The 25,881-nt window shown below is 36.0% G+C and overlaps 1 protein-coding gene and 1 pseudogene across 2 annotated transcripts in view; both read left to right on the forward strand.

Moving 5' to 3' along the window:
- Positions 1-25,881, forward strand: part of LRRTM4 (leucine rich repeat transmembrane neuronal 4) — a 900,775-nt gene that overhangs the window by 241,755 nt on the left and 633,139 nt on the right. The window lies entirely within an intron of this gene.
- Positions 5,602-24,682, forward strand: LOC136328640 (COP9 signalosome complex subunit 5 pseudogene; annotated as a pseudogene).

Below are 25,881 nucleotides of genomic sequence, written 5' to 3' on the forward strand. Positions count from 1 at the left end.
ATTAATAGGTTTCGGGTGTACCATACCATAATACATCGTCTGTGTACCACACTGCAGGTTCAGCACCCCAAGTCAAGTTTCCTTCCATAAAATTAAGCAAAAATGAGACAAGATGATATTTTGCCATGACATGAAACAAAGCCTGTATTTCATTTTTAGTAACATGTGTATTTACAAAGCTCAGCACAGCTTTTCCAATACCTCCATCAGGCATCTTAGAGATAATAAAGGAAAATATCAAAAAAGCTGAAGTTAATATACGTATCATAAACAAATGATTTAATTAAATGCTGTATGTTTATATAGTCAGAGTAATTTAACTGCTAACATTATTTTAATTACAGATAAACTCACATGTATTATTTAACTCATGCTGCTCTGGTAATATATTTTCTTTACATGTAAAATACCTTTAAATATTAAAAATTAAAAACTTTATGAGACATATAGATTATACTACAATTAAGGTAAGAATCTGATCTTCAGTAACAATAACTATATCTGCATTTGCTTTTTGGTGTGTTTTATTTGGTGTCTTTTTTATTTTATTTTTTTTGGTTCTGACCTTCATTTCTTTTATACATAATTATATTATGCTCTTCTAGTTGGCCACCTCAAATTCTTTTTAGACAGAAACTGATTTTAAATAAATGAATAACACCAGATAGTATCAGTGTTTAATAATATTATAGTAATTTCTTTTTTTAAATTTTATTTATTTATTAACAGAGATAGAGAGTGAGTCAGAGAGAGGGATAGATAGGGATAGACAGACAGGAATGGAGAGAGATAAGTGTCAATCATTAGTTTTTCGTTGAGCATTGCAACACCTTAGTTGTTCATTGATTGCTTTCTCATATGTGCCTTGACCGCGGGCCTTCAGCAGACCGAGTAACCCCTTGCTGGAGCCAGTGACCTTGGGTTCAAGCTGGTGAGCTTTTGCTCAAACCAGTTGAGCCTGCGCTCAAGTTGGCGACCTCGGGGTCTCGAACCTGAGTCCTCTGCATCCCAGTCCAATGCTCTATCCACTGTGTCACCATCTGGTCAGGCAATATAATAGTAATTTCATATGTGTTATTTGAAGAGATCAGCCAAAAAACATACTAATTTGATTTTTGTGCTAAAATTGTGCAGAACCATTTGAGTTCATCACATGTGAAGAGTAAATGCTTTCATAAAAGTATGCAGTTTTATTCTCCTTCTATGGCCAGTGTTTATTAATAGAAATTTAAAAGTGTTTGTGAGACTATCCTACAACTCTTTAGGATACTGCAATTACTTTATTATCATTGTTTTTACTCTTTTGTCCCTTGTTAGTATCTTCAGTCTATGTGTGATACTCATTGTAGTCTCATTTTTGCCTTGAGCGTGAATAAACCCAGCTGACCCGTCATTAATAAAGAAAAGGTCAGGCAGAGGCAAGGGAAGCAGGAGGTGTAGTTGCCTAGCACCAGGGAAGGCTCAGAAAATAGTGAAGTGGGAGTGATGGAGGGTAAGCAGTGAGCCTAAATCTGCTAAGACACTTCCACCTGAAAGATCCAACAGGTCAGGGATTATATTATCTTTTGCTTTTTCACACTCTCTTCAAAACAAATGAAAAAGAATTTGCCTTCTAAGTGGGCAATGCTAGAAGGGATACTCAATCGTGGTTTTCATAAAAGTCAGCAAAGTAGATCAACTTGGATTTTGAATCCTAGATTTAAAAGCATACATGACTTTTTCCCTTTGGAGGTGAACAGCACATCTTCCAAGGACAAAAACTCTTGATTTTAGTATAACCAAAATCTGTGCATTACTTTAAAAAATATAGGTGTCCTTAACTTTAAAGCCAAAAAGATGTGTGCTTATTGTAAATTGTGCTCAGTGTGTGTCTCTGGTTCATATTTGAGAACTGCTCACTACAAAATCAGACATGTTCAATCTCTCTAATCCCCATTCCCTTTTGGCTTTGTTTCTACAAGAAATAGAAAAAGGAGACAGAGGGCAAGTTGAAAGCATTCAAGAACTCTCCTTGGTCTCTGAGTCAAGTAAAGGGTGGATTTGTGAAAAGGAGAGACTGTGTAAAGTGTTATTCTTAAGAAACTACCCATTCTAAAATTATAATTATCACTATCATATAAAAAATAACAGTATACATGCTGCATAAATGAATCGATACCGGGTGTGCCTTTAACCAAATTAGATAAACTATTCTTTTTTAAGCCTGACTGATTTAAGTAAGGAGATGATTAGGTTGGCACTTTGTCCATTGAAAAGGATAGTTATATTTTCCAGGTGTCATTTTAATTTTCAACCAAATGTAATGTGATATGTAGCAGTTCTATGGAAGTTTTTAGCCTGAATTTATTTTCCTATGGTACTTTTACATTCATAAATGTTTAGTTTGAAATTCCTGTCTCTGCACATGAGTCATATGTAATAATTTAATGATATGCCATATAAGCCTACTGGCTTACCATATAAATACTCTTAAATAAAATTGAGTGCTAAAAATTAAAAAGAAAATATTTACTTGGAAAGGACAATAATCATGTACTAGTTTTTTATCTTCTGAGTAAATAAAATCCTTCATATTTGTCTTTATTAACATCATCACCAACATAGGGCAGGTTCATATTATTTTGATATGTCTTAGAGTCAATATACAATCAATGGTTTTAAACTTCATCTATGTGGAAAATAAAAATAAACCAATAAGTCAAAAATATTCATTGAAAAGTCAAACAAAAAATATTGCCCCCACATCAGCAGTGTACTGGCTGAATTGATTAATGTTTTACTTATTCTGTGAAATCATTAAATAGCATGATCTAATTTTATGAATATCACTTAATACCTAAATGCCTACTTAAAGGTAGTCTCACAAATATATTATATAATGGGAAATATTACATTAACTGGGAGATAACATAATTTACTATAGATCTATTATAAATAATGAAGTTAATGAGAGTTCATAAGAATAAAGTCAAAAAGCTAATGAATGCCTAAAAAGAAGACATTAAATAATATTACAGATATTTATATTCTTATTAGAAAAATAATGACCTAAAAGAAATAATGACCTAAAAGATTCCTATTAAAAAAACTAGCTGTACCTGGCCATGCATTGCTGTGGCTCAGTCTGGTTAAATGAAAAAGAAAGAAAAGAGAAAGCGCACGTTTCTGATATGTTTAATTTTACAATGCTTGTGAGTATACAATATTTTTTGTTGTTCCATTGTTTGTGCAGATATAGAGATTGTCTTGCTGACTTTAGAACACGCAGTGTATAATTGTCTGTATGAGAAGCAATCTGTGTGTAGATCTAAAGCACACAATTCTAAAGACTGGCCCTGAGCTTTGTGAATGGTGATTGCAAACGCCAATCGAATTGGGAACTGCAATCTCTTTTTTTTTTTAAATAAATTTTTATTAATGGTAATGGGATGACATTAATAAATCAGGGTACATATATTCAAAGAAAACATGTCTAGGTTATTTTGTCATTAAATTATGTTGCATACCCCTCGCCCAAAGTCAGATTGTCCTCCGCCACCCTCTATCTAGTTCTCTGTGCCCCTCCCCCTCCCCCTAACTCTCTTCCTCCCTCCCTCCCATGTCCTCCCTCCTCCCACCCCTGGTAACCACCACACTCTTGTCCATTTCTCTTAGTCTCGTTTTTATGTTCCACCAATATATGGAATCATGTAGTTCTTGTTTTTTTCTGATTTACTTATTTCACTCCGTATAATGTTATCAAGATCCCACCATTTTGCTGTAAATGATCTGATGTCATCATTTCTTATGGCTGAGTAGTATTCCATAGTGTATATGTGCCACATCTTCTTTATCCAGTCTTCTATTGAAGGGCTTTTTGGTTGTTTCCATGTCTTGGCCACTGTGAACAGTGCTGCAATGAACATGGGGCTACATGTGTCTTTACATATCAATGTTTCTGAGGTTTTGGGGTATATACCCAGTAGAGGGATTGCTGGGTCATAAGGTAGTTCTATTTGCAGTTTTTTGAGGAACCACCATACTTTCCTCCATAATGGTTGTACTACTTTACAGTCCCACCAACAGTGGATGAGAGGGGAACTGCAATCTCTTAAATTGAAATGGCAAATCCATTGGAATCATAGGAATGTGAGGAATGAGGACATCTTCACCTCTGAAAGGTCCTGTCAAGATTGTTGCTTCTACGGCATTGCTCATTAACTTTTTTACTGCCAGCCACGTGCCATTGCAAAACTTTGCCTGATTGATATTTTGCAACATGATAATTGGCATGTCGATGTTCAATTGGCATGTACGTGCAGTGGTATCCTTGGCAGATTGAGTGAATTCAAAAATTCTGTTGGATAATTAACTGCTTCATCTGCTTCCACAACAGTGTCGACAGACTTGTATGTGACTGCCTCACTTTGAATGTTAGACTGAATAATATTGTTAAGTTCATAAACGTCTTTGTTCTTGGCCTCAAGAAGAGCTCATTCACTCAGCCAATCATGATTCTTATAATTTGTTTGAATATTGGGAAATACTTTTTCAATCAATTCTTCTTTTGACGTCACTAAATTGCAGAAGTTATGAGGCAATGAAATTCGTCCTGAGGTCAGATCAACCGGCACCTTTCTGTTCCCAATTTCCAGCAATTGATGTGAGAATATCTCAGCCGATCAATCATTTTGCAGCTGGACATGCATATTTGTAGTTAATTTTAACATCTTTACATGTCGCCACAAAGTAGTGTATTTCAAGCAAGCATTTATTTTATCCGCTGGTGTCGATTGAGGAATTACAGGTAATGTTTGCCTGAAATCTCCTGCAAGCAATATTAATGTGGTCCCAACTGGTCTGATGTTTTCACGCAAATCTTGCAATGATCAATCAAGAGCCTTGAGCAATTTTTTGTGTGCCATTGGGCATTCATCCTAAACAATAAGTTTGCATTTCTGCAATACTTTTTCCATGCTGGATGCTTTGGAAATGTTGCACATGGGAGTTTCAATAATTGCATGTTCACTGGCAATTTCAAAGTGGAATGAGCAGTTCTTCAACCTAGTAGCAATGTCTCAGCTATTCTGGATGACACAAGAACTAAGGCTATGTCATTTTTGGGATTGAATTGCTGCCAGAATCAATCTAATTAGGAATGTTTTACCAGTTTCTCCTGGCGCATCTAAAATTTCTCCAACCCCATTATTAACAGTTTGAATTATTTGATTGTAAATGCCTTTTTGCTCAAGTGTTAGTTTAGGAATATTTGATTGCCGATACAACAAAAGATCACCCGTGTTGTAATTTTGTTCACGATGCAATTCTACATCGAATGAAGCAGCAGCAGATTAATGTGGTGATGGCATTCCCAGTTGATTGAGAACTTTGTTCGCGATTTCTAAGCACAAATCTTCAACCATTATCAATGCTTCCTTGTAGATTTCTGCTGTTAAATCCATGTTTATATTTGAATTTTCCTTGCGTATTCGATGGAAAATATTTTCAGCCATGTGCGATTTATATTTCTCTCATAACATTGAAATGGAATCGTAAAATATTTAGTATAAAGTGTGTTGCTTTTACGTCCAACAGATGGCGCTGTTTTTTTTTTTTAAAAGCATGTTTTTGCCTGTCACAGGTGTGACATCTATATACTAGTAGGTATATAAAAACATAAAAACACAGGCATATTTGAAGGCAACGTTGTGTCAAAATTTCAAAGCAATCGGTGAAGAACTTTCAGAGATTTAAGATTTTGAACAAACAAACAATTACATTTTTATTTATATAGCTAATGACCTTAACTAAAAGATGAATACCAAACCTGATTACTTTATTTTCACATATTTACAATTAGCTTTATGATTAGTTATGTAAGGCAGAAAACTGCAAAAATAATAATCACAGTTAATGTTTGTTATACTATATAGTTTAGAGAACTAACTAGTTCCCTTGATATAGAATGTATTGATTACAATATATAGATTCTTTCACTTTTTTTCACTTCACATTTTATCATGAAAAATTTCTAAAACTATAAAAGGTTCTTAAATATGATCAAATATAAATGTAAATACAAATGAGAAGAATAGTTATATAATGATTTATTTGAGTTATCACCTATAATTTTGCTTCTTAAGTTGCTTCCAATTTTTTATTAACATCAAAATTGCATTTTATTGGCATGATACTAGTAAACATAATTATACAGGTTTCAGATGCCCCATTCTACAACACATCTCTGTACACCATATTGAGTGTTTGCCAGCCCCCCAAGTCAAGTTTTTGTCCATCACCATTTATTCCACCTATGTGCTCCTCCACTTTCCCCAAACCCAGGAAATTGCCACACTGTTGTCCATGTCCATGAGTTCTTTTATTTTTTGTCTTTTGATTGATATGTATTGATATTGAAAAATTTTTGATACTTATTGTCTAATTGCCCTTCATAAAGTTAATTGCAATTTTTATGTCCAGCCCTAATATATGAGAATATTTGCTTTGCCAAACACCAACTCTTGAGACATTTGACACAATCTATGCTACTTTGATTTCAGGAACTAATATTTTACTGTTTCAACTTGTATTTTTGAAATTATTGATTTACAGATTATTTTTGTAACTGCCTATTTAAGCCCTTAGACTATTTTATATCCTATCTTCACTGAACATTTCTTATGCAGCATTTTTTAAAACACTTTATATACATTATCTTCTTTGATTCTGACAACCACCCTCATTGGGAGGTACTGTAAACTCCTATTTTACAAATCAAAAATTGCCATTTAACCATGTAATTGGTCCAAAATTATAGAAAAAAAAGCAGTAAGAATATAGAACCACTATGCCTCTGGTAAAAACAAATAAATTGTACAGGATAAAATGAGATGACAAAGTTGACTTTATTTACAATTTGGAGTAAGTCTCTCACCAAAGGTAACCTCCTACCATCCCCCAGAAACTATCAGGTAGGAGTGCTACCTGCCTTGGTGATTACATTTCAAGGGCATAGTTCTCAGAAACTTGAAAAAGACAGTTCTGGCTTGTACCACTGGACAGGGACTTTGGGTAGAGAAAGGATTTGCAATTATATGACCCTTTAAATTAACTTGCTCTAAGAAAAGGAAAGTTAGTAGCCTAGAGTCAGGAAAAAGCCTACCTAATGGTTAGTAACACTGAGAACTTTAAGGCCTTGTAAGTCATTCACAATAACCTTTGATTGTCAAAGATGTAAACTGTGCTATAGTCACAACTATGGCAAATAATTTCCAACCATTATATTTTACTTTATAATTTAGTAAACAACAACACTAGCCATCTGTGTTTGTTATAGAAAAATGAGAAACAATTGAGTAGAGGCAAACCTTTAATTAGACTAGTTATTTATATGCTATGCAAATGAATTTTTTTCCTATGGTGCTTTTAAGTCTATAAATGTTTAGTTTATGTTTTTATAATTAACAATGTATTTTAAACATTGTTCTTTGTAAATAAGAGCACTCTACGATATCATTCTAAATTTCTATGTGACACCTTGTCAGTGTTTTATAATTAAAGCAGACATCTACTTTTTCCTGTAAAGTGTTTTAAACCCAATATTAAAAATGTATACATACCATATACTGTTTGAGAAAAAATGTTTATTTTTGCATAACAATAGTAGCATATTGTTATTATTTTATAGTACACAATATATTTTCTAAGTATTTTGCTTTTAAACTTTTCAAGAGTCCTAAGAATAAGGTACTATGTTTATTTCTGTATTTCCTATCAGAGCTTTTCCCTTTATTCCCAGAAATGTGATAAAGAATAGTTGTTAGTACTAACTCATTCATGTACTCAATCAACATCTACTCAATGTTCTCCCATAACATAGTAAGATGCTAGAAGGGCCATTATTAAATCTATATTTCGGTTTTACGGTTATTTGAGTTAGTATTTGTTTAGTTTTTTCTTTTTTCAGAGTAGGTCACAGTTATTAGATGATAGATTTCCATTCAGTTAGATAAGATTTTTAAAAAGACTTCCGGTTTTAAAACATCCCATTATAGAAGTGTGTGTGTGTGTGTGTGTGTGTGTGTGCGCGCGCACGCGCTTTAGGAGTATAGGTGTTATAAACCATAGTAAAATAAGTAAGAGGATATTTATATATTATCTAACAAAAACTGTAAATTGAGAAATATTTTTTAGTTCAAACTTTAGATTTTAAGTTGATATTCAAAGAGGATAACTAAAATTATGTTTACTTATATAAAATTATTTGGTAATGTCAGCAATGTAAAATTGCATTTACATAATTGTGTTGATAATTTACTGACACAACTGAATGGAATTCAATAAAAGCTTCTTTCACTGATTGAAATAATCACAATCCAGAAGAAGTTGAAATACAGCATCTACATTGTTAGAAAGATTTAAGGGACATATAATTAACACTGAGGAATTATGTACTTTTGTCAAATAGACTACACTATTGAGTAATTAATGGAAAAAATTATATTTTTAACAGGGACATGAAGATATTTGTTGGGCAGATAAAATGTATTTTGCTCACTTTGTTAAAGATGGTACTGCCTACGTGAGGCCGTTGCCCAGGTGATATTAATGTGTGTTGAGAATCCTTGTAGCCTGGGGCTTGGTTTTTGGGATTAAGCCTTTCCCACCCTTTTTGATGTGGGGTGGTACAATCCAATCATGCCTCAGAGAAGTGAGTTTGTATTAGAGACTTCCCTATTTTGTATATTGAATTAGAGATTGTGAAGCTACAATATAAAATGGAGGCAGACGAGAGTTTGCCCTCTTGGTTCCTGAGATTATCATTAGAGGAGAGAACAGAGCAGAGAGCAGAAAGAGGCCATGTGGCCAGGAGAAGCAGCCAAGATGGCGGAGTGCTGAGTGAGAGGCCAGTTTGTGCAGTTTGACGCTGGAGAAGGAAGGAGATGGGGAACTGAGGAGAATAAGGCTATTGAGCTAGAAACCTTTGATTTTAGGAAACTCGGATAAGTCAGTGGCTTTGTGAGCACTGAATGTGACTGGGTTTTGGAGCCCAGTGTATGTTTTTACTTTTAAAGATGACAGCCCATCTGCTTTTGGCTCCTTTGTTTCTTTACCGACTGTCCGAATCCAATGTGAACCTGCATGGGCCAGGCGGCTGCTGTGTTGGTAGCCCTGGCCTTGTATACTGGCTTTACAATATTAAAATAGATTGAAGTCAAACAACTTTTAAAAGAAGTATCACATGTTTCAATAACTTTGGTGTCCAACGTGGGAATTTGGGGTACAAGCAGAGGTTATGGGAACTTGCAAACACTCTAATATTGTAGAATAATTAAAAGACAAAATGTACTATGCTTTGTATTCATTAGTGGAATAATAAATAGAAAAAAGCAGAGTTCAATGCCCTGTATATAGATTGCCTTATATATATAAGTTGAGTTGTCCACTTAGAATGGTCATATTTTCTGTCCAAATTTAGTCCATCTTTATTTTCTAACAAAGCTAGATTCAAAACAGTCTTGTTCATTTAGAATTATTTTATGTATATATATTTTTGTTGTTGTTGAAGTTATTAGGGTGACATTGGTTAGTAAAATTATATAGGTTTTGGGTGTTCAATTCTATAACACAACATCTGTGTATTGTAATGTGTGTTCATCACCCAAAGTCAAGTCTCATCTGCTCACCATTTATCCATCACTTACCCTCTTCTACCTCCTCTGACTTTTCTTTCCCTCCAGTAATCACCAAACTGATGTCTGTGTCTATGAATTTTATTTTCTATTTTTTGCTTTCTCTCTTCATTTTTTTTTACCCAGTCCCCCAACTTACCTTCCCCCTAACAACTGTCAGTTTGTTTTCTGAACCTATGAGTCTGTTTCTATTTTGTTTGTGGCTTATTTTGTTCATTAGATTCCACATATAAATAAAATCATATATTATTTGTCTCCTCTGTCTGGCTTTCTTCACTTCTCATAATACTCTCCAGGTCCATTCGTGCTGCCCCCAAAAGTAAGCTTTCCTTCTTTTTTTCATTCGAGTACTTTTCCATTGTGTAAACCGAAGTGTTTTTTTATTTGTTTGTTTGTTTTTTTATCAGCTCATCTACTGATTGGCTTTTGGGCGGCTTCCAAATCTTAGCTATTGTAAATATTTTTGCAGTGAACAAAGGGATGCATATATTCTTTCAAATCATCGTTTTGGTTCCTTCAGTTATATTAACAGAAGTGAAATAGAGGGTCATAAGGCAGTTTAATTTTTAATTTTTGAAAAAACTTCATGCTGTTTTCCACAGTGACAGCATCAATCTGCATTCCCACCAACAGCGTACCAGGTTTCCCTTTTCGCCATATACTTAATAATACTTGTTTGTTGGTTGATTGATGATAACTATTCTGACAGGTGAGATGTGGTATTTCATTGTGATTTTAACTTGCATTTCTCTGATAATTCGTGACATTGAGTATTTTTTTATGTCTATTGGCAGTTGGTCATTGAAGAAGTGTCTATAAAGGTATAAAGGTCCTTATTTATATTTTAATAGAATTTTTTTAGGTGTTGAGGTTTGTTTGTTTGTTTGTTTGTTTTTCAGAAGTGAGAAGCAGCGGGGGGTACAGGTGGGGGGGAGGCAGACAGACAGACTCCCCCATGCACCTGACCAGGATCCACTTGGCATGCCCACCAGGGGGTGATGCTTGGCACATCTGGGGAGTTGCTCCACTACAATCTGAGCCATTCTAGCACCTGAGGTGGAGGCCATGGAGCCATCCTCAGTGCCTGGGTCAAAATTTGGAGCCTTGGCTGTGGGAGGGGAAGAGAGAGACAGAGAGAAAGGAGAGGAGGAGGGTGAAAAAGCAGATGGGCGCTTCTCCTGTGTGCCCTGGCCGGGAATCGAACCCAAGACTTCCACACGCTGGGCCGACACTCTACTGCTGAGCCAACTGGCTGCAGCCTGGTGTTGAGTTTTATAAGTTCTTTGTAAGTTTTGGAAGTTAACCCCTTATCAAATATAACATTGGCAAATGTTTTCTCATTCAATCGGATGTATTTTCATTTTGTTGATGAATATCTTTCCTGTGATAAAACCTTTTAAATTGATGTAGTCCCATTTGTTTATGTATTTATTTATATTGTTTGCCTTGCCCAAGGAGATATATTAGAAAAAAATATTGCTACTAAAAATGCCTGAGATCTTACTATGTTTTCTTCTAGATTTTTTATGGTTAAGAGTCTTACATTTAAGTCTTTACTTCATTTTGAGGTAATTCTTGTATATGGTATAAAAAGGTCATCTACTTTCATTTTTGCCTGTATCTGTCCAATATTACCAACATCATTGAATGAATTGATTGTCTTTATCCCATTGTATGTTCTTGCCTCCTTTGTCCACATTAATGGGCCATAAATGTGTGGGTTTGTTTCTGAGCTACATATACTGTTCCATTAATTTATATGCCTGTTTTTATGCCAGTACCATGCTGTTTTGGTTACTATGGCTGTGTATTGTTTAATATCACATAGCATGATTCTTCTTACTTTGTTTTACTTTACTGAGATTATTTGGGGTCTTTGTGGTTTCTTATAAACTTTTGGAATATTTGTTTTAGTTCAGTGAAAAATGCCATTGGTATATAGATAGGAACTGAATTGAATTTATAGATTATTTTGATTACTATGTACATTTTAATAATGTTAATGTTTTCCTATCTATGAGCTTTGTATATACTTCCACTTATTTGTATCTTCTTCAATTTCTTTATTCATTGTCTTATAGTTTTCTAACTACAGCCCCTTTATATCTTTAAATTTATTTCTATGTATTTTATTTATTGATGTTATTGTAAATATGATTGTTTTCTTAGTTTTCTTTTCTAATAGTTCATTATTGGTGCATAAATATGCTGATGATTCCTGGTTATTTATTTTACATCCTGCTACTTTACTGAATTTATTTATCTGTTCTGGTAGTTTTTCAGTGAAATCTTTAGAGTTCCCTATACAGTATCATATCATCTGCAAAGAATGTCAGTCCTACTTATTTTCCAGTTTGGATGCCTTTTATTTATTCCTCTTATCTAATTGCTATGACTAGGACTTCCAATATTTATATTGAATAAGAATGGTAAAAGTAAACATACCTTAGAGAAAAATAGTTTTGCCAATTAAGTTTGATGATGGTAATAGATTTGTCATATATGGTCTTTATTATGTTGAAAATGTTCCTTCTCTTTCTGCTTTCTAAAAAGATTTTATCATAAATGGGTGCTTGATTTTATCAAATGTTTTTTCTGCTCTATCAATATGACTATGTGATCTTGATCTTTCATCTTATTTATGTGGTGTATCACATTTATTGATTTGTGGGTATAGTACCAATCTAATTGGTACCCAAAATAAATTCCATTCAATCATGGTGTATGATCTTTTTAATGTATAGCTGATCCAGTTTGCAGGTATTTTGTTGATTATTTTAACATCTATGATCATCAAGGATACTGGCCTATAATTCTCTTTCTTTGTAGTGTTTTTTTCTGTTTTAGGAATTAGGATGATGCTGACCTCATAAAATAAACTTGCAAGTCTTTCATCCTTTTGAATTTTTTGGAATAGTTTAAGAAAGACAGCTATTCTTTAAACATTTGGTAAAATTCGACTGTGATGCCATCTGGTCCAGGACTTTTATTTGTTGGGAATTTTTAATTACTGCTTTAATTTCTCTAGTTGTAATCTGTCTATTCAGATTCTTTGATTCTTCCTGGTTCCTCTTTATAAGATTGTATGTTTCTAGGAATTTATCTATTTTGCCCAGATTGTTCAATTTGTTTGACATTTGTTGTTTGTGATATTTTCTTACAACCCTTTGTATTTCTGTGGAGTCAGTTCTTCTCTAATTTCATTTCTAATTTTATTTATTTATATCTTCTCTTTTTTTTTTTTTTTTTTTTTCATGATGCATCTGGTTAATGGTACCAATCTAGTTTATCTTTTTAAAGAACTAGCTCTTGGTTTCATTGATCTTTGTATTTTTTTAAGCTCTTTATTTCTGCTCTGATCTTCACTATTTCTTTCCTTTTACATACTTTGGATTTTGTTTCTTATTCCTTTTCAATTTGCTTTAAGTGTAAAGTTAGATAGTTTATTTGAGATTTTTTTTTCTTGTTTTTTTTTCGATAGGCCTGTAATGCTATAGATTTCCTTCTTAGAACTGCTGTTGTTGTGCCATAAATTTTGGGTTGTTGTGTTGTCATTTTCATTTGTGTCAAGGTATTTTTTTATTTCTTTCTTGATTTCATTTTTAATCTATTTATCATTTAGTAGCATGTTATTTAGCCTACATATCTTTATATATTTTTCAGGTTTTTTTAATGATTTATTTCTATTTTGATACCGTTATGATCAGAGAAGATGACTGATGTGATTTCATTCTTTATATATTTGTTGAGACTTGTTTTGTGTCCTAGCATGTGGTCTATCCTAGAAAATGTTCCAGGTGCAGTTGCAAAGAATGTATGTCCTTCTTCTTTAGAGTGAAATGCTCTAAAGATATCAATTAAATTAATATGTTCAAGTGTGTCATTTAAGGCCACTGTTTACTTGTTGATTTTCTGTCTGGAAGATCTATCCATTGATGTAAATAGGGTGTTAAAACACTCTAATGTTAATGCATTACTCTCAATTTTTCCCTTTAAGTCCATTAAGATTTGCTTATTTATTTAGGTGTTCCCATGTTAGGTGCATGAATATTATAAGGGTTTTTATCTCTTGTTAAATTTATCCCTTTAGCATTATATAGTACTGTATTCTTCTTTGTCTATTGTTATGGCATTTATTTTGAAGTATATTTTGTCTAATATAAGTATTGCTTCCCAGCTTTTATTCATTTTAATTTGCATAAAATATATTTTTCCATCTTTTTAGTTTTAGTCTCTGTGTGTATCTTTTATTCTGAGATAGATCTCTTGTAGATAAAATATAAATACATCTTGTTTTCTTATTCATTCACTTACCCTATGTTTTTTTATTGTAACATTTAAGCCATTGACATATAAAGTGGTTACTGATAGGCACATATTTACTGCCATTTTATTCTTTTAACTATGCACCTCTCATTTTTATTTTTCTTCTTCTTCAACATTTCTTTAACATTTCTTGCAATACTGTTTTGGTGGTTTTAAAGTTTTTTAGACTATTTTATTTTATTTTATTTTAATGAACACCTTGCTGAATAAAGCTGTCTTAGTAGTAGGTCACTTTGAATATTTTACGCCAATCCCTTCTGGCCTGAAATGCTTCTGTTGAGAAATCAACTGACAGTCTTATGTGAGCTTCCTTGTAGGTAACTAACTGTTCTTCTCTTGTTTCTTTTAAGATTTTTGAGTTGTCTTTAAACTTTGCCATTTTTACTGTGATGTGTCTTGGTGTGGGACTCTTTAAATTTATCTTGTTTGGGACTTCCTGAACTTGTGTTTCTTTTTCTTTCACTAGGTTAGAAAAGTTTTCAGTCATTATTTTTTAAAGTAGGTTCTCAGTCCCTTGCTTTTTCTTTTTTTTTTCTGGTACCCATATGATGCAGATGTTGTTGTACATAATATTGTCCCAAAGGTCCATTAAAATTCCCTTTATTTTTAAATTATTTTTTCTTTTTGCTGCTCTGATTGAATATTTTCTGCTAACTTGTCTTCCAAATCACTGATTCAATCTTGTTTCATCCAGCCTACTATTTTTTCATTTCAGTGTATTCTTCATTTCAGATACTGTATTCCTCATTTCTGACTGACTCTTTTTTATGATGTCTATGTCCATTTTTATGCTTGTTATCTCCTGTTGAAGTTCTCACTGAGTTCCTTAAGTATCTTATAACCAGTTCTTAACTCTATATCTGATAAATTGCTTGCCTCAATTTTATTTTCGTTTCTTTTTCTGGAGATTTCTCCTGCTCTTTCATTTGAGGTATATGTCTTTGTCTCCTCCCTTTGGCTGGCTCTTTGTGGTTTATCTTCTATGTATTAGATAGATTTTCTATGACTACCAGTCTTGGGAGGGTAGCCTTATGTAGTAGATGTTCTGTGGGGCCCTTCAGCACAGTCACCTTGATCACCTGAACTGGGTGCTCCAGAAATGTCCCGTGGGTGGGCCTTCTTGTTATAACTGTGTTTTGATTTCTATTAGCCCATTCTTGCATGGAGCCAACCCTCGGGCTGACTGACTGTAAGTATTGACCTGTACTGTAGTGTATGAGCTGCTCTGCAGTTACTGACTACACAAAGCAAAATTTGCCTCAGCAGGGTCTGGTGCCAGCCATGTTCTCCCTTTGGATGTGCCATTTGTAAAACTAATTATATCCTGCTTTGATGTTGTCTTAAGCTCACTTCTGAATGTGTTGTTTCTTGGGCCTGTTGGGTAGGGCTGTGGTGCAGGCCAATGCCAGATACTGCCTGTGACTAGTTATGCACAACCTATTTGGAGCTATGAAGTGATCTACAACCTGTGTTGCCTCTGCTGAGCCTTGGTGTGCACAGAAAGAATGAAGCTGCGTACCAAGACTGGCTTTTACCAGCACCAAGCCTGAGGGCAATTCAGAAAATTCCCAAGGCACTCTGGGATCCACCATTACTTGCTTGCATCTGCTGGCTGATAGATAAGATCAGTCATTCAAAGAGCCTCTGGCTGTACTCAAATTACATGAGGTAGGCTCACAGTGAGTCACCAGGTAGGGGCCAGTGGTGTTCATTAGACTTATACAGGTTCAAATGTGGTGCCAATTACTGGGACTGAGGCCACTCAGCAAATACCCCAGGGTGTTCCAAGTCTTGCTACCACCCCCTGGGTACCTGCAGATCTTTGTAGTAAGTTTGGGTTTTGGGAATTCATCAAGGTAAGGCAAGTAGAGTTTATAAGTCCCAAACAGACAAATATTTTGCCACATGGTCTGCACTGGTCAGGCATCCAGGTGAAAAATGGCTCCCATCCAGAGACACAAAACTTAGCTTGTCCAAAATGCTGCTGGGAAGCTGAACTCAGCAGAGTGGAGATGGTGATGGTGTGGCCACTGGATGCCTAGAGGGTGGGCTAGCAGATCTTCTATGTGGGGGAGATACCAGTCAAGGTCATGAGAAAGTGGGAGAATGTCCCTTAACCCAAAGGCACACTCCTCAGTCACTAATACTTCCTGAGACTGTCCAAATTTCTATAATTCAGCTCAGGAAGCTAATTCCTCTGTGGGCATGAGCTCTTCTGGGTGACAGAGTGGAGTTGTTGCATTTCCCCAGGCCGATGCCATAAGAGAAGAGTCCTTCACCAAAGAAAGATGGCATCTGTGGTATGGGAGTGGGACTAAACACAGGGGTCCTAGTGGCTGTCCCTTCAGCTCTCTCCCCAGAGCCACACACTCCAGTCTCTCCTCCCATCATTCTAGTCCCTTTTGCCCTCCCTCTGCCAGAGCACATGAAGAGTGGCTGCGACCGAGATTCTGTGTATTGATCCTTTAATAGTGTGCCTGTGTTTCTAGCAGACTCCCATCTCTCCCTGGCAGAATAGAATCTCTGCTGATTTTAATGCCAGATATTATTATATGGGCACCTCTTCCCAGCTCTGGTGCTCTGGTATGGGGAGCTCAGCATGGGGTTGAGAACCCAGATCCTCAGTGGAACATTTGCTGATGAGATATCCCTCTGGAGTGTTAGCCACCAACATGGGAGTGGGGCCAGTCCTTTTTGTGTCTCCACCCTTCCTTCCAGTGTTGATGTGGCTTCTTCTGTAAATCTTGGGTATAAAACTTCTCTTTATCTAGTCTTCTATTGATTTTTCAGGTATATTTTGCTATATTTTAGTTGTAACTCCAGTTTGGTACTGGAAAGAAGTGATTGTGACATCCACCTACTCTGCTGCCACCTTGGATCTCTGGAATTTTTTAAAAGTCAGTATTCTGAAAAAAAAAAAAAGTCAGTGTTCTGGCCTATACCTTGAGCTTACAAACAAACTCATTTCACTTCCTAAGTGCTTCTACATTTGTGCTCACTCTTCCTAGTCACTTTCCATTGGTGGCCCATTATGGCCTTTAAATAAGCACCAAACTTGCTACCACTCATTTAACCAATACATAATACTTACCACCTTTGTTACATGCCATCTACTGTGCTAAACACTTTTCAAGTACTAACCCATGTTATTGTCAAAACTAACTTATAAGGGAGACAAGTAACAGCACAATCACACACTTTTTAACAATGATCAGTCAAAGAACTTGAAACTTGCCCAGTTTCCCATGGCCAGTAAAAATAATTAAATCACAATTATTCTGACTGCAGAGATTATGCTTTTCATCTGGATATTCTGTTTTCTTCCACACCAACACCTTTGAAGTGCTAAAGTAATTCCTCCAGAGCCCCAGATTTCATCTATATCTTTCTTTGAAAGCAGCAGAAATGGGAGAGCTTTAATACATACAAAAATGATATAAAGAGAACTGTTTTTTAGTTTAGTTTAGTTTTTTTTTGTTTTTAATAGAAGGCCCAGGTTTATAAAGTTTATCAAATTTTTACTTTGCACCCTAATTTGTTAATTTAGGGCACTGTTTTGCAGTTACATTTGAAGTCAACTCAAATGTTTTTTGTTTTTTGGTTTTTTTTTTTGCAAAAAGAAAGTCATACCCTCAAATAAATTTGAGGTATTCTGTGGCAATTTTTGCAAAATTCTACTTAAGAATGAATGAAAACAAAATTTTCAATCCACTGCTTAAGGTCATACTGAAAATGAAAGCATGTGAATTGCATAAAAGATTTAAATATTTCAAATATATATCACAATCTTCCTTTCAGAATTAGTTTATTGTACTTCAGCATGACCAGGCAGTGGAGCAGTGGATAGAGTTTTGGACTGGGACACAAAAGACTCAGCTTCGAATCCCCAAGGTCTTCGGCTTGAGCGTGGCTCATGCGGCTTGAGCACAGGGTCACTGGCTTGACTGTGGGATCATAGACATGACCCCCGTGGTCACTGGCTTGAGCCCAAGGTTGCTGGGTTGAGCCCAAGGTTGCTGGCTTGAGCAAGGAACCACTGGCTGAGCTGGAGCCCCTTGGTCAAGGCACATATGAGAAAACAACCAATGAACAACTAAGGTGCCTCAACAAAGAATTGATGCTTCTCATCTCTTTCCCTTCCTGCCTGTCTGTCCCTCTTTCTGTCCCTGTCTCTGTTGCTGAAAAGAAAAAAAAATAGTTTTTTTGCTTCAAATGACAGGCTAACCACAAACCATTTAAATATATATATATATATATATATATATATATATATATATATATATACACACACACACACACACATACAGTATACACATATTATATATATATCATATAGTCATGATTATTATAGCTATTGCTGCAATGCTTACTGTTATTAAAAAATAATTAATAATGATGGTCTGGTACAGACAAGCATCAAAACATTAGTTGCAGTTGTCTGATCTTCTTTTCTGTGGAAACTGCTGGGCTCTTAGATCGAGGGAAGCCTTTGCTGCCAAATCAGACAATAGTCTTGTGACAGATGTTCTATGTTCAATTGAAAGAGCACAGATGAAAATAACAGTCTCTCCATGCTTGTGAGACCACAGTTGGAAATGAACAGTTGTCCTCTTTCCAGACAACTGCTATCAAACCCATAGAACCTTGAAATAATTTGCAGCCTGCCTTGCACTAGAATGAGGCCACAGAGTCCTGTGGCTGGAAAGCCCCACACTCCTGAAGCCCATGGTGGGCTATTTTCCTTTATTGAAAATTCTGCTGTTAGAACCAATGATTGTACAACCAGTCATAAAATCTACCTCAGTGACATAGCTCATTTTCTATTTTAAAGTATCTTTCTTTTTAGTTAGGTTAGTAATATATTTTATTTATGGATAAATATTAAAATAGATAATGGCAAGTGTAAGGCCAGCAGCCGCAGCCACCACCGCAGCCACCTGGCAGTGCAGGTTTGCATTTGATTCGGATAGATGGTAATGAAAAATGGAGCCAAGAACTGGTGAGCCATTACCTTTAATCCTAGCTTGAACCTGGCGAGCAAGAAATACACACAGTGGGAAATCACTTCTCTTTCCATTCAGGGCTCCCAAAGCCACTGACTCATCCGAGTATTCCTAGAATTAAAGGTTTTTACCTCACCAGCTTTATTCACCTCTGTTCCCCATCCCCTTCTCTCTGCACAAACTGGCTTCTCCTTCAGCGCTCCGCCATCTTGGCTGCTTCTCCTCTCCAATGCTAATTTCAGGAACTGAGAGAGAAAACCCCTGGTCTGTCTCATTTTTATAGTGTAGAAATCAAAACCTTTAAACCAATATACAAACAAGGAAGTGTCTGATACAAAGCCACTTATCTGAGGCATAATGGAATTATCTCATAAGAGTGTACCACCCCACATCATGTAACAATCAAGGGTGTGGGGAAAAGTTTAGTTTTGAAAAGATCTTAGTATTAAAAGGACAGAAAAGGCTTAGTCTTAAAACTAAGCTTTAGGCTATAATGACTTCGCTAGCTTACAGCCTGTCTCCCACACCTAATGCAAACTATAAGCGAGCAAACATATACATCATATTTGCAAACTTATATGACCCACAGCAAGATTGAAGCCATTAATAATTTTGTTTAATAGAGCTAAATTTCTAATATTATGTTATTTATCTTCCCCATATCCTCACAAATGCATACACACACACCGAAACAAAATCACATGCACAAGTTTTAGGTAAACAAAAATATAAACTTAACATACAATTTTATAACATCCTCTTTTACTTACTTAACATTACCTAAAAATATTTCTGTAAGGTGTTTTTCCCCACAAGGAAGAAGGAAGGGGCCAGAGCCACAAAGTATGGAATAAATAAAAGGCTTTATTGAGTATAGCGCTTTCTGCCCAATGAGGTTCTCTGGTCCCGGGAACAGAGAAGTCTCATAGGGTGACCCGCATGGGGGATATTTAAAGGGTCTCTATGGTGGTCAAGCTAATATGACGTGGTGAAATCTCACTGGCTGATGGACAGTCACTTTTTTCCAAAGGGCTCCTGGGAAGTTTCTTTTGGTGCACATGAATGTGGGCTGTTCCAGCCAGGTTCCCAGGTCTGGTATCTCATGTGACCTTACCCACCTCCCTACAGTTTCTATGTCAATGAGGAGAAGAGAAAAATATCCCCTTTTTCTTCTTAATTTTCCTGGAATAAGCAAATGAACATAGCACACGTTAACACTAGAAAGTAACCAAATTTAATTATGTATACAATGTTTCTCTAACAATAAAGAACCCCAGGACAAATCAGGAAGTTGAGGTTTATATTCCACCTTGACCTACTATGGAAAAAGGGATGGTTTGTGGTTTAGACTTAAAAGGGTAGAAAGTCAATTCATATGAAAATAAAAAAGGAGATGTTGGCTAAATAAATGTTTGCTGGGCCATTTTTAGCAATGGGACACAGGGAGGACTTTGATCAAAGTGACCTTGCCAGGTTCCTCTCTATTTATCACTCCTAGTTCATATTAAACTATAGTTTCTATGATAATAGCTTTCTTCCCAGAGCAAGTTCTCTATCTAAACTCTTTGAGGAAGTAACAAGGGAGGCCAAAGTTTCTTCCTGATTCTTGTGCTTTTTAAAAATAACCAGCTTAAAACAATCAGCATTCCAAGAAGACACATTTAGGGAGGCAATTTTGTTCCTCCTCATCTATAATTATCTCTTATTTATTTACTTAAGAAAGAAACCTTTTCTGTAAAAGGCAAGATATATATTTGAGACTTTGCTGACCAAATTGTCTTTATCACAAGTATCCAACTTTGACATTGTAGCTGAAAGCAATCAGTTAAATAACTGGGTGTGGCTATTACACTAAAACTTTATGTACAAAAGCAGGAAGTCTGCCAGAATTGACTTGTGGGTAATAATTGCCCATCCTTGACCAATACTATTATTTTAATATGGTCCTGAGTTTCTGTGATTTGGGTAGAGTATGGTTTATTTAAACCTTTTGCACTCATAGGTATCCCCTGTGCTTTCATACTTCTGTTATTACAGAAACTCCTGCCCCACCAAGGATTCCTCAGCAGGCATTCATTCCTCCCAATTCAGTGACTGGGATTCTGGGAGCTAGCTTTCCTATCAATAAGGTGACCAACTTTTATACAATGAAAAAGAGGACAAAAATAAGTTGAAGAAAACAACATCATGAATAAAAGAAACATTTTATTCATTGCAACAATACAATATAATATGATAAATGTATAATAAAAATATTTGTAATATTTTACAATATATTGTAATTATGCTTACATGCCTATTAATTTTTAATAATAATTGTAAGACAAAAGCACTCATTTAGATTCAAATACATCATATCACATGCAATGGATCAACTCTGCATTGATCCAAAACAGACTTTTACAGATTAGTCTTCCAATATCAAAAAGGAAGACATAGAGGAGGACACTTTTCGAGGGAGGACGGAACTTACAAAAGAAGGACTGCCCTCCCTAAAGGAGGACTGTTGGTCACCTTACTATCAATGATTTCCCAGTCTCACTGGACTTCCAGGCCTCCTCCTCAGCCAGAGAGTCCCTGAAGGCTTTGGATTTCTGTTGGGCAAACCAATGTGTTTAAAATGTGAAGCGAGTTAGGTTTGCTTGCTTATATTTTACATTGGCCTGGGCAGTGCCATGTGTGTGTAGTTTGTAGAAGCTGCAGGTGTTTGCCTTCGAGATTGGATTGCAAACTGTGGATTGCCCTCCTGCTTGGGAGGGGCCATTGTTTGCTATTGTTTGCTGGAGAAGGGGTTTTATTCCCCCAGCCTGTTTTGGTAGGAGAGTCTAGAGAGATGAGAGAGAGAGAGAGAGAGAGAGCGCGCCAAGGAGCTTGGTAGCCCTGAGATTTCAGCCCAGCGTGTTTTGCTTCGAGAGTTTTGAGGTTGGTGGGTGCAGAGAGAGAGAGGGAAGTTGTCTTCCCTGCCTGCTTGCTCATTCATGATTACGATAAAAAAACAGTATGGGCCCTGCCCGGTTTGCTCAGTGGTAGAGCATCGGCCTGGCGTGCAGAAGTCCCAGGTTTGATTCCCGGCCAGGGCACACAGGAGAGGCGTCCATCTGCTTCTTCACCCCTCCCCCTCTCCTTCCTCTCTGTCTCTCTCTTCCCCTCCCACAGCCAAGGCTCCATTGGAGCAGAGATGGCCCGGGCTCTGGGGATGGCTCCTTGGCCTCTGCCCCAGGCGCTAGAGTGGCTCTGGTCGCAACAGAGCGACGCCAGGGAGGGGCAGAGCATCGCCCCCTGGTGGTCAGAGCGTCGCCCCCTGGTGGGCGTGCCGGGTGGATCCTAGTCGGGCGCATGCGGGAGTCTATCTCTCCCTGTTTCCAGCTTCAGAAAAATACAAAAAAAAAAAACTACAGTATGGCCTACCATTTTCTGGATCTACAGTTCTTTTACTGCCTGCCAGAATCCAAAGAGAACCTGCAAGACCATGGCAGTGGCCACTGACCTTACAATTTCTTCCACAATGTTGTTTCAAGTGTGTCCCATTTCATGAAAGGGATTAATTACAAGACAGCCTTTAATATGTGTGTTGTTTTATTATGGTCATATGGTTCTGCCAGTTTTTTAGCATTTGGATAGTTCTTTTACATAGCTTGCAAAGTCAATGCAGTTTATTTCTCATGTGCTTACATTCCCTAAGTCTTAAGGAAGAGAGGAAGCGAACTCAGACATTTGTCATTCCGCACTTCCTGAAAGACCTGTTCATTTGATTCTTTCAGGATATATTGTTATTCTAATGGCATTTAAAGTGCATTCTTTATACTGTATTCAGCTTCTGCCTTTCGGTATTGGAAATGATGAACAGTCATTTAGAAGTTTTATTTCTGCCTTCTCATTTCTCACAATATTTTTTTTGTGAATTTGTCAATGATTAAAAATGTTTAGGCTTTGTTTTCCTTTCTTTTATGTATATTTTTGTTTGTATTTGTAATTTGTATTATTTATGCCAAGAGATTCTAAGTTTTAGGTTAGATTATTTTTTCTGGTTTTGTAAGCTTATAGTTTTGTTTTGTTTTTTTAAATAAATGTGCATAGTACAGAGATTTAGGATGTGCTTACCTAACACCCCAAATGCCCCAATACAGCATAATTTCACAGAATACTATAAAATAAAATAAAATAAAATAATTTTGTTTAAAATTGAATAGGTTTATCTTACATCAACATGCATATATTGCTGTGGTGATTGATGTGTGGATGATGAAAGAAAAGTCAGAAAATGTAATGGCATTCATTTACTTTCTTACATAGTGTGAATTAAGGGACAGTATCCATGCTGACAATAATAAATAGAGTTTTATATGTTATTTAAATTAATATAGATAAATAAAAAAATACCTACTTATAAAATTCAAAAGAGAGAAGAGATAAGAGAATATAAACTAAATTCTGTAAAAATGGTTAGTAAGTTGATACTGTTTGATGTTAATAATCAAGAAGTTGGGGTAGTAGTGTATTATTGGAATTTATAGCCATAACCAAGGTAATTATTGAAATTGAATTGAAAAGTGTCATGCTGCCTCCACAGGCTAACACAAGTTTGTACTCCTATTTCTGAGGGTCTGAATTCCACACCCAGGAACTTAAGGAAAGAAAGTAGTATCTTGATTGTAGAGATGACATCTTCTTCTGTTACCGGCAATGGTGGCATCTAAGAGTGGCATAGTCTAGAGATAACCTAGGAATTGGCCAAAAACATGCAGGAGCCTACAGTATCCATAAAATCTACAAATATGACAAGAAATAGCAGCAAGAAATCCTGGCAATGAAGCCCTGGACTAAAGATTACCATTACTTGAAGTACTGAAATGCTCAGCATTGGCTTTACTGAAAATGGTGATGTATGTCAGGTTGGGAGGCAACTTGGAAGTGATGGCTTGATGCTGGGAAAGGTGACTGTTGAAATGATGGTCCTTATGGACAGTTTTGCTTTGCCTGTAGAGCAAATTGAAACTCAAGTCAATACTTGGATTGCAGCATATAAGGGACACCACCGCATATATGGAAAACACCAAACAGGTTGGCTGCCTGGAAAATGCAGTTGGCTTGTATCATAGCCCCCTGGGCTATGGTTGCCGGCTTTCTCGGGTTGATATTTGTACTCAGATGCTCAATCAGCAGTTCCAGGAGCCATTCCTAGCAGTGGTGATTGACTCAATAGGAATAGTATCTGCCGAGAAAGTGAATCTTGGAACCTTGAAGACATACCCAAAGAGCTACATACATCCTGCTGAAAGACCTTGTGAGTACCAGACTATCCCACTTAATAAAATAGAAGACTCTGGTGTACACTGAAAACACTATCATGCCTTAGATTTTGTGGAACAAATACTGGGTTCTTCTAACTTTGCTTACTAATTCAGACAATACCACTGGTCAAGTTTTTGATTTGTCTGAAATGTTAGAATAGTCAGAAGCCCAGATGGGAGGAAGGAGTTTCATGTTGGGTTTAGAAACATAACTACAACCGAAAGTCAGAAAACAAACTTGCCAAAGCAACCTGAGACAGCTATGAAACTACCTTAGTAGCTATCCACGGATTGATGGCTCAGGTTATTAAGGATAAACTGTTTAACCAAATAAATATCTCTTAAATAATTCCTAAGTAGTACTTTTGCCTGAAAGCCACTATGAGAAAGATACTCAAGCAATACTTTGAAACCAGTTACTCAAAATCTGATTAGAAGTATTAGGTGCTCTGAAGTGTCCTGAAGATTAACATCCTGTAATAAAAAATCTTTAAAATATTAAAAATAAAAGATTTGAAAGGGTATTCATTGGTGTTATGGTAATATAATATTATAGTAATTAAATATATAGAAATAAGTTAGGATATAATATTAAAATCTATTAAGGCAAGTGAATAAAGCTATGCCCTCTGGGTGGGAACTAATCTAGTGTGTACAGCTATGATAGGCAGACTCTGCCTTTTGTGCAGGACCCTGTTAGTGTGTGTGTGAAGTTATATACAGACAAAAAGTGGTTTGATGTGACAACTCTGTAGATTAACATAAAAAATAAGCTTCTGTAGAAATTCCCTAAAAGTGGCTTGATGTCATAATCCTCTAGATTAACACCTGTTAGAAGGCATATGCTAGAAAAAGGTACTAAAGCCGATGGACCCCCAGCTACAGTTAGTTGTCCAGACTCCAACGTTGAACATGGACTGTCTTCACGTCACTCTGACCAAGGACAGCTGAGAGGAGCACGCTGGCAGGACCCCATTAAGTGGTACCCAGGCACACCATAAGGATTTGTGAGTAATAAACTGCCTGTGTGATTCTTGCAACTAACTTGTGTGTTGGTCATGTCTTTCCTCTGGTGGCAATTGGTCTCGGTTCCAATAAGTAGAATTCCTCATAGCTGCCTTAAGAGTAGTCTGGAAGAGGCTGCCAACCTTGCTGTTAAGCAGGAGTGTTCCAATGCACAGGGAAGTGAAATTGGGGATGGCTGATTGACGTAGCGCTCAGGCTCTACTAGGACAACTGAACTGGAACTAAAAAATAAGACAGAGGCATACTACTGTTTTATACTTTACCATCTGAGTCTTTTAAATGTGAATTTGTATTGTATTTTATTAACAATAAAATAAACATATCATTTAACATCAACTATTTTAATATTCTTTTGAAAAAAAATTTTCCTATACAGAAGCAAATAAAATACCCAAATCACAAATGTACATGTGTATGTAACAGAAGTGGCATATGTGTGGGTATATATAAAACACTGAATCATTAAATTTTATAAACAAGTACAAATCATAAACATCTTATTACACACAAAAGTCTACTTCAAATTTGTTAATAAATTTTAGTAAGTTAAATCAGGGATACTAG

This window comes from Saccopteryx bilineata, chromosome 3 (assembly GCF_036850765.1).
Source record: "Saccopteryx bilineata isolate mSacBil1 chromosome 3, mSacBil1_pri_phased_curated, whole genome shotgun sequence".
Lineage (NCBI taxonomy): Eukaryota > Metazoa > Chordata > Mammalia > Chiroptera > Emballonuridae > Saccopteryx > Saccopteryx bilineata.